Consider the following 10,704-nt stretch of genomic DNA (forward strand, 5'->3'; position numbering starts at 1 on the left):
TCGACGCGCAACGTGGCGGGGGCGTGGCATCACGATGGTGGTCTCTCCATCGGGATGTCAGTCACCCATCACGATGGACGATGATATCGTCCATCGGCACAACCCTAGGTGTGACTATAACCCATTTGTAATGGATAACAAGTAAATACAAAGATGGCATTTCTTTCAAAAAGGTTTTTTAACTCAGCAAAGAAATAATTAGTGAAGCCAAAGCACTAACCAGGACATTTTAAGGCGTTGATGGTCACGTCAACAAGAGACAATATAACAATATAACAACAGAGGTGAATTCTTTCTTGCAGTCATAGTTTTCAATGGAGCATCAAAAGCTACGAAAATGATTTGCCTTTTTTAAAGTTGACGAAGAGTCTTGACAAACGTCAAGTAAATCCTGTCAGCAGTTCCACTGGTGGGTCAGTAGACGGAGCATCAGAAAAACCACAAACTTCCTCACTTGATCATGGAAATGAACATTTCAACAGCAGTTAGACACAAGAATGCTGGCAAAGCTGGAGGACTGTTAGAAACAGTCTTTCACCCTCTTGTCAAAAATCTGTTGAGGACCAGGAGCTGTGCCAGTTGAAGACTCATTCCACCAGAATCGACCACCGAGCGCCACAGGAAGTCACCTGCGGCCTTCCAACTCAGCAACTTCCTCCTCCTATGGCCAATCTCGACCAAATGGAAACTTCACTAAAATAAAGGCCAAGCTACAGTATTTTTACATTTCCTGAACTGAAATGTGTTATTACTCAGACCTGGCATGTGAAATGTAGACATTTTAATTTTAGTTCTCATTTAAGTTAAATAAACTTTTAGCCTTGGAGCATCTGCATCATAAAAACGAAATCCCTCCCTGGAGGATGGAAGCTCTCTGGTTCTGGTTCTGGTTCTGATCCGTGCCCTCCATTTTTGCGACATCGTAGTCGAGCGGAAGATATCACAGAAGTCCCAGGAGAAAAACACAAAGACAGTTACTACGTTTTCAAGGCTTTCAAAGTTATAGCATCACTTTTTTGCCAAATTGCCTGACTGAAGAAAGTCCTTAAAAAAATCCATCAGTTAATGAGACCCATTGTCGTCATTACCTTAAGTTTTAAAGTCAGCCACCTCATGACTTTGTTTTTTTCCCTAGTCAATGCTAACAAATGCAGTTTACTGCCTTTGAACAAAACAAATGTTTTAGTAGGACATTAGTACATTAGGTATACAATTCTTAACGACACGGTCTAAAAAAAAAGACAAAAGAACATTTTGAGCAAAGGAACTTTGAGGCTAGGGTCTACTTCAGAAAACTCCTGGTTTTGGGGGCCTACCTGCTTATAATGCAAGCCGTCCTTGACTTAGAGGTCTGAACATTGGGACACACGAGCACGCCTGATCCAGGCGATGAGCAGCAGGCGGTGCAGGGACAGGTGGAGTCCAAGCAGGGCGGTGAATACTGAGAACCAAGGCTGGACAGCTCTGGTTTGCTTGATGCTGGTTTGGTAACTGTTGTGGTGTGATGGGTTGTTCTTCTGTATGAGATCGACGGCACAAGCATTTATGTCGTTTTTTAAACCAAACAGAATTCTTAAATGAAATTACTTTAAAAAAAATCTTTTTGAAAGAATGCGGCATGGTGGTGTTCGGGGTGTCTCCTCATTTTCACCTTTGCAGTTTTTCCCATGTGGTCTTGTCTTGATCATTTAAAAATCAACAAAAAGTTAACATTTTGTCCAACTGGAAACAGTTTGACATCCAGATGGTTTGATTTGATTTGATTTATTAAACAGGAACATTTTAAAACACAACTTGGTTCGACCCAGTTTAAAAACTGATTTTCAGCAGGTCCCTGCTCTGCAGTACATAAAACTCACCACAAAATAACTTACAATCAAGAACTTGCAATTGCTCTGTAAATCATCTTTGTATCTGTATCTGTAAGTATAACTGCTTGTCAAATTGGTGATCAGATATAGCATTTCCCCGGTTCTGAATGATATATTTGGTTTCTTGTTTTGTTTGTTTGGGCATCCCTATGGAGAAAATACTGTCCTGAAAGAGTAATCCTCAGATGTAGATGGATCCGTGACATTAGCACACCATATTTGCCCTGATGTTCAACCACTGGTGTGAATCCTGATCAGAAATCGATGGATCTACAGAATAAGATTGGAATTCATTCTTAATTATAGATTCTTTTGATGACCCCGACTAGTAAACAGTAAGCTTTTAAAGCCTAAAGGCCCGTTCACACCGTGACGAATTTCGCGCGCGATTTTCGCCGACGTTTAACGCCTCGTGACTAAACAAAGGGCACCAATGAGAGTGTGCACACCGACGCGAAAAAACGCCACGCGTCAAAGCGTCAAAAAAAAAACGCCTCGGGTTCGTTTTTTTTTTTTGACGCCTCGCGTCGAAATCTATTCGACCAATGAGAATGGCGCTTTTGCACACGTGTCTGGAGCTTCTGAAGTTACAGTAAAACACAACTTGGGGGCGCTCAAACACAAAACTGCCTTGCTGAGCACACATACCAGCGAAGAAGATAGATGCCGAGTTGCATCTACACAGCCGCGAAGCAATAATGACGGACATTCTAAAATATCCCCGAACCAAGCACCAGTTGGAGCTTCTGGTGCTTGAAACATTCATGTTTTCTTTGTATTATTCTGACAAGCGCGTAAATACTTGCTCTCTTCTTCTGAGTGAAAAGCGACTTTAAGAAGCGTAAAGTTGCGCAGCGCCACCTTGTGTACAGGAGTATTTCTGTTTTACATTAAGCGCCATCTAATGTCAGGGAATGAAATTGCATGTTCGCTCGGCTCATCGTCAGCGAAAATCGCCTGGGTGTGAACACAAAAAACGTCGCGAAAAACGCTGGTGAATAACGCCTGGCGAATATTCGTCCCGGTGTGTACGGCCCTTAAGTCACATGCTGGGGTTGACCCGTACTGGTGCTGTGGGGTTGTAGTTTTTTTTTTTTTTATTCATTTGTTTCTTTTTCACTTGTCCTGTCCAGAAGCAGAGCACACCGATCAGAGCTGAAGGCCTCTTGTGTTGGACAGATTTTACTGTTACAACAGGGGTTGTAGATCTTCTAACACATAAGGTTTGTATTTATACGCCTTTTGGATTTGAAAAACCCAACTTTATTTCTATTGATTGTGTTTGTTTACATTTCTTGTTGGACCAGATGGAAAAGAGAAGAGAGAAGGAGAGAGAGGGATGTTAGAGATATAAGGGTACAAAAGAAAGGAGAGAACAAAGGGGGTTAAGGAAGTTGGAGGATGATTAAAGATATGTGTGTGTGTGGAGGGGGGGGGGGCACAAAGCAACAACATGCTGGAGGTTTATCATCATTACTGTCAGGTGTAGATGTTAGTCAAAAGTGCGGGGCCTGTCCACATACACACTCAAATAATACACAAAAATTGTCAACACATACACAATGCAAGTACAGCTAACACGCACATACTAATCAGTGACGTGCGGTGAGGTTAATGGCTGGTGAGGCACTGATGTCATCAGTCAGATTTACAAACATATGAAGCATACTGAGTAACTTATTCACCATTTGATTGACAACAGTTAACGTGTTTTGTTTAAAATATCATTTCAACATGTTTTTTTTCATATGCAAACTGCAGCATAGAAAAAAGCACAAGCCTTATTATCGTCTTACGTTTACTTGTAAATAAAGTCCATACGCCGCTCCTTCTGAAGAAAATGACTGGCCGCTTGCTATCACTTATTCTATTGTTTTTTAGCGTCATAATCTCAGGGCTCACCGGCGCCCCCTAACATGAGGCACGAGAATGTCTGGCCTCACCCTGCGGCTTTTTCGCCGGCGTTTAGCGCTCAGCACAAGAAACACGTCCCACACATACAGTTATTTATAAAAACAAACACTGCTACAAACTCAGCTCATATAGTACAAGTGATTGAACCGACATACAGAGAGACAGCAGTACCGTCTGACTGCATAGGTATTGCGCAATCCAAGGTGAGGCTCAGCGGGCTGGTGCCTCATCGCAGGTCACTTAGTATCTGAACGGCAAATGCGGAAATTCAGCGATTTTGAAAAGAAAAAACACCCAAAAATGGTACATTTAAATGGAAAATGACTGCAACGCACAAATTACTGATTAAATACAATAACTGAATTTTTTTTTCTCTTTTCTTCCCATAATGACAGGTGAGGCACAGCCTCACCTACCTCTCCTGACTGCACGTCACTGATACTAATGCATACAAAGACACACATGAAAAGCATTTCATTCTATCACACATCCTATTAGTGCAAAGATGAGCTGACACCTGTGCTCAGGTGAGTGTTTGTGTTCTGCTGAGGTGAATGATGGAATGTAAAAAGAGGGGGAGTGCCCTGATCACCCCCACACCAAGACCCCCGGTGCAGCAGCAGTGGAAGCCAGGGCCCTCTGACACCTGCACAGGACAGCAGATCAAGGGATTCTGCCACTGGGGTACCCCATGGCCCCACCCAGCCCCAGACGAGCAGCCCACCACCACCTGGGATTTCTGAGCATCCCCCCACCCTAACCCCCGACAAGAACAACTGCTCCTGAGGCTCCAGTTCCTCCCTGCAGGGTTAGGGTAGCGGCCAGAAGATCAGTGACCCCACCTTCCTTGTGTAACATGTGAGTGTGTGTGTTTGAGTGTATAGTGTGGTGGGGTACGGTATATGTAAAATTGGAAGGTAGGGAACTGAGAGGACATCTTCTATTTGCTTACAGGGATGTCCGCCCAGCCTCCCACCAAGGGTCCTACATGTCTATGGTGCAGTAAAAACCGAGAGTAGAGGAGTCAAAGGCAGCGCTGGAACCAAAAGGAGGGGAGACCACTGCCAGGTAGCCGTACCCCCGAGGTGCATCGCAGACTGACACCCCCCACCCCCCTCAAAAAGTTTTCATGTAAGAAAGTATGACAGCTTTTTGACTCCCAATTGATTAAAACAACCGTCCCCCAGCTCCCCCCCAAGCATTGGGTCCAAAGTCCCCGCCCCAGAATTATTACACAAAATACAGCAAAAAAGAATAAAAAGAAATCAATAATATTAACATTAAAGCAAACAACTGGGCTTTAAAACTGCGTTGTACTTGTATTTATGGTGTAGCTTCTTGACCAGACAACACCCTGCAGCAATTTTGGGGCTCTGTGGTTTTTGAAAGGAAAAGGTTTGGAGGCTTCTTTAGATTTGAACAGTTTGAGACAGTCGTCAATAATGTCTTTGTTAAGGGACACAATGTGAATTTGACGTAAACTTTTTTAGTTCCAGTTAAATTAACCCTTGTACCATCTTAGATGACCCCACCCTTGCATTAACGTGTTCTCCCTACAATAACAATGGTGGATTAAGGTGGAAAGATTTCATGTAATCCATGGACACCAGTGAAGATCACAAATCATTGAAGAAAAAAGGTTCAGCGCACTGTCTAGTGGGTCTAAATGACCCAACTCCCAATGTTAAAGTGCCTAGGATAGCACAAGGGTTGAAACAGTGTCAGTATGTCCTGTCTAATAAAGTTACCTTGTTGCCAGATTCACCATCTCTGGTACTTCCTATTGTTTTGATTTACCATGCCGAAACATCAGCATGTACCCGACCATTTGACTTCCTAACCAATCATGATCTAGAATGCGACTGTTTGGCGTCGCCAAACACCTGAAACACCCTTTAATCAATCAATTACAAGACACTTAAGTACTGTAAAGAGCCTCACTCAGTGCGAATTGTTGTTTGTGCCACTCTGCCTACTTTTCCGAGCGTCATATCTGGACCTGATTTTCTGATTTCCTGACCCAGTTTTGTCTCTGACTCCATTTGCCTGCCGCCTGTACCGAATCTGCGGTTTCTTCTCTGATGCTCCCATGCTCACCATTGACTCCTGCCTGTCCACTTAGTTTTGTGGACTTTAGCTGTTCTAATAAAGATGCTGCAATTGGAACCAGCCATCTGCCTGTTTTGTAGGGGTGTGCATTGGCAAGAGTCTGATATGCGCCCCACGATGTTACGTACCCGATATTGTACCAGAACACATTTTCTTTCTTTTTAAGAAAATATGACTTAGAAAAAAACTCTACCTGTATATCAATACGTCATTATAATAAAATTGTAAAAATCAGTTTATTTAATGATCACAATGTTAAGCATACACATAAGTTGCTTTTACCCAAGAAATTTCATTGTGCTTTTATTTTGGTAACTAAAAATAAATAAAGGGAACAGCCGACAAGTATTTTGACAACAAAATATATTTCAGTGTAAGAAAGAAAAACAAAATAAATGTGCCTTAATATATAAGGTTATAAAAGTATGATTGAGGAAATAAATAAATAAATGTTGTTTATTTTCAACATTATTGTAGATTCTCCAGTACTTGTACCCCTTGTGCTATCCTAGGCACTTTAACATTGGGAGTTGGGTCATGTAGACCCACTAGACAGTGCTCTGAACCTTTTTTCTTCAATGATTTGTGATCTTCACTGGTGTCCATGGATTACATGAAATCTTTCCATCTTTATCCACCTTTGTCACGGTAGGGAGAACACGTCAATGTAAGGGGGGGGGGGGGGGGGGGTCATCTAAGATAGCACAAGGGTTAAACAGTTCAGGAGCCTGAGCTGTGCTTCAAAAATAAAGGGAAAAAACAAGACACTAATTCTTTCCAGATAAACATAAAGTGTGATGATTCCGCAGCATGACAGGATGAAGGAAAGTTGCTTTGATGTGGCTAAGATGCTTTATTTAAATGATCGTCTGCACTGCATCTGCAGCTCCGATTTCTTACATGCGGAAGTAAACTGTTAACGGTCGTAGCCATGAAGTTGCCCTTTTTTTTAGAGCGTTGTACACATCACTCTGATCCATCAGGTCGCTGTACAAGATTCTATTGCTGGGAGGTTCTGCAGAACTTTGGCCCACTTTGCCGATAGATTTTTAGCCGATGCTAAGTCCATTAGCCGCTGTGCAGCTGCAGTGCTTCACACGTTTTTATCTGAGCGGCTAAAAAGCACCGCAATCGGCTTTTTTTATGTTGCTGGCAGCAACATGGCTCAGAGTTTCAGTTCAGAAACAATCGGAAACATTCATCCCAAGTAAAAACTAAACAGATCATGTCTCATAACAACAACTGAGATCTTGTAGTCGTTTTGTGCGTGTAGAGCTGCTCAAAGAGGCTCCGTGTGCTCTGCTGCCAACTAGAGGTCGGAAGGTGAAGTGGAACAAGAGTCAGACACTGAAGGACGCTAAGAAATAATTAATTAGATCGTCCTGACAGCATTTTGAATCGATTCAAGTATCTCCAAATGAACTATCGCCTAAACGATTTTTTCTAACACCCCTACTGTTTTGTGACAATTGTAGACACATATATGTATTTCTTCATATCTGAACACAGGAATCTTAGAGAGGCCAATCAAAAATAGTCCGACCGTCTTCTCCTCCAGGTACGTGGAGCTGCTGCTTGATGCTTCCAGACTCCACAGCCGCTTGGAAATGTTTGCCACAGACAGATGCTGAGTTTTGGAGCTCCAATACACGTTAACTCATTGGTTCTCTTTATGCCCAAGGACTTGATGTTGTGCCGCACGCTCACTTCCTGACCACCTCTCAGTGCAGCTACCCATGAGCACGTGCGTTTTTAGAGGCAACAAAACAGCGAGCGGCGCTTTCACATCACCATTATTTTCTCACCTGAAATATTTCCAGACATTCTTGTTGCTTTCACACACTCGACAGAAGAAAAGAAGCACAGGCACACAAAGCAGTTAAACACTGAACCCAAATGCATACATTTTAACTTTTCCCTTTTCTCTCCTCCAACCACCAGTGAAAGCCAGGATTTCAAGGCTCCTTTTTTAATTGACCTCCCTAAAACTCTGCCCCCACCTCCACCTCCCAAAACCCCTCTTGGCACAAAAGGGTTTCTTTTCTGCAATAATACAAGGGTTATTAGCCAGGTCTTTTTTTGCCCCCCTCCTGCCCACTCTTCACCCTAAATGGAAGAGAAAAGGAGTTACCAGTAATCCAGAGCAAATCAAAATGACCTTTGAACCCTTTCTGCTGTACTTTTTCTCATGGGCAGAGTTCTTTGGTGAGGCGGTGATCAGAGGGCCCGGTCCAGGCGCTGCCTCCCATCTCCTGACAAATCGCTGCTGAAACTCTTTTGTCCCCTTGACTTTGATCTCACCTGCTTGTCAGGGACTTCAGAAGGAAGTCTAGTACAGTTCTAGCACAAAGCAAACAAATCTGAAACTTTTTTATTCTGCTTTTTTCTTTCTCCTTTACTTCTATTTTATCCCCACATTTTTCAATGGTTTGTAAAAGAGCTTCAAAAAGAACTTAAAGCTGCATAGAAGATGGTTTTGGAATCTGAACAATACAAAAAGGAGCAACTGTTACGGGGAGACTGTATTAGTTTTGTTCTGGTTTAGAGGCCGTAAAACAACACCTAATGAGTACAGCACAGGTCTGACCTGTCAATTGGACTTGTGATTATTGGTTTTTGAGCTGTGTTTGTTTCACTGCAGTCACAGCACACTACCGTTACACCATCATGGGTTTCAGCACAACACTAACATCAGAAGATCCAATAAAAAAGCTGCAACTCTTTACCAGTTCTGAGCCGAATCCCTCTGTGCTGCAGGCGTGTTCCGTGTTTACATGCAAACCATGTTCCAGAAAAGGAAGTCAATCTGAGTGGTACTGTTCTGAATAACCTGTGAATGTATCTTGCAGTGATGTTTTATTCCAGTCTGTGTAGATAGTTTGAATATCGGCGGCAGATGATGACATGGCCATGTGCTTTGATTTCTGTAAACATCTGTCCTCCCAACTCATCGGCCAGCTGTTTGTGTTCAGATGTCCTAGGGGCGTGGACAAAAGTTCACAGAGTTCATAGCTACAGAATGAAGCACCTTTGTGCACCTGTTTGTTATGGTATGGGAAAAAAACATTTCGTGAAAATGGAACACTATGTTTTAGTCCCTTAGTGGATTAACAAATGAAAATCATCACCAAAAATTGCCGGAAAAACTAGAAGCAAAGCCCATTTACAGATTCCAGTTGACATTTTTTGACATTGCCCACTAGAAGTAGCTCAAATTAAAGCTGCAAGCTGCGTTGTGCGGCCTGCAGGCGCTACCCACCCCTGCCCCCGCGGTCCCCCTCTGACCACCCTTATTTTACTGAGCGGGAGCTTCATGCCCCTCCCCCCTCTGCCCATGCCACTCTGGTCAGAGTTGCTTGTGACAAATTCTTTCAGAGACAACAAGACTTTTTTTCCCCAAATTGCAGCTTTTCTAGTGGATTTATCTCCATAGCACCCATTTTATTTTTTAGTCGAATGGGGTTGATGAATAGGTCTACGTAATATTTAGAAGAATTGGGAATAGAAAACATTGGGTTATCTTGCAACAGAGGCTTTTTCTTTTGGTCTATAGATTTCCATACTTTTAATGTGGTCATATCATGTCATTATCTTTTATTCAGCTTGAGCTAAGGATTCATGCATTAACTTTTCAGTTTTCCAGTAAAAATTGTGGGAGCAACAGGGAAATGGCACGTATGCGAGCTCGCCATGCTAATGCAATTCAAAGTCTACAACCTTAAAAACAAGATTTTTTTTCCCAAGTAGTTTCTCAGTGATGCTAGAGGAGTTAAGCTGTGTTAAATCGAAATCATTAGGAGTTTAAATTTGAAGAGGGTACTAAAGGTGACTGTTTTTGTGGAAATTTTAAGATGGCAGCCTTTTTCCGAGGTCAAACGTCAACAAAACTTCGGTTGTGGTTGTAGACATAAGCTGGCGGCATGAAGATCACTCGAGAAAAAGTTTTTACCTGTGTTGTGAAAAATTGTCAACAATTTTCATATTTTGCCATGAAATGGCCACAGAGCCATAGGTCCTGTAGCATAATAGTAGTCCATAATGATTTCAAAGGTTCCTTTGGATATCAATGACACATGTGTTTTGGTTTTGTTAGTGGATTTAAAAAAAATACTTTGAGGAGATTTTGGCCCCATTTATTTTTTTGACGGATTCTCCTGCTGTGATGTCATCTTGTTTTTTGGGGTAGGGGTCGTCACTAAGCTCAAAATTTATTTTCACAGAGTATTAGCTATTTGTGAATTTTGGTGAGTTCACAACCATGTGGCGGGGGCGACATTTTTGCTTGACCCTTGTGCTATCTTAGATGACCCCACCCTTACATTGACGTGTTCTCCCTACCATGACAAAGGTGGATAAAGGTGGAAAGATTTCATGTAATCTATGGACACCAGTGAAGATCACAAATCATAGAAAAAAAAAGGTTCAGCGCACTTTCTAGTGGGTCTAGATGACCCAACTCCCAAAGTTAAAGTGCCTATAGCACAAGGGTTAAACGTTCAGTAAGAAACAATGTGGTCCCTGCAGTCCAGGACTGCTGGGGGACTGAGTAAATGGTACGTGTCCCTCACCGTTATCTCAGCTTTGTTCCAGTTTAAGACAAGAAGGAACCCTGGAGCAGGTAGGACTCAAATCCAAATTGTAGCAGAACCGAAATGATTAATAAAATCTCACCACAAGCATGGGTCAAAAGGACTCAAAAACATCAACAAGGTGTCAGGTCTAAACAGGACACTGTGACAAAAAAAACAACAACAGACCTCTCCTTAAATACCGGAAATGCTAATTGGAAAATGTAAGCATCTTTGGAACC

This window comes from Oryzias latipes, chromosome 3 (assembly GCF_053564925.1).
Source record: "Oryzias latipes strain Hd-rR chromosome 3, Olatipes_Hd-rR_3.1".
Taxonomy (NCBI): domain Eukaryota; kingdom Metazoa; phylum Chordata; class Actinopteri; order Beloniformes; family Adrianichthyidae; genus Oryzias; species Oryzias latipes.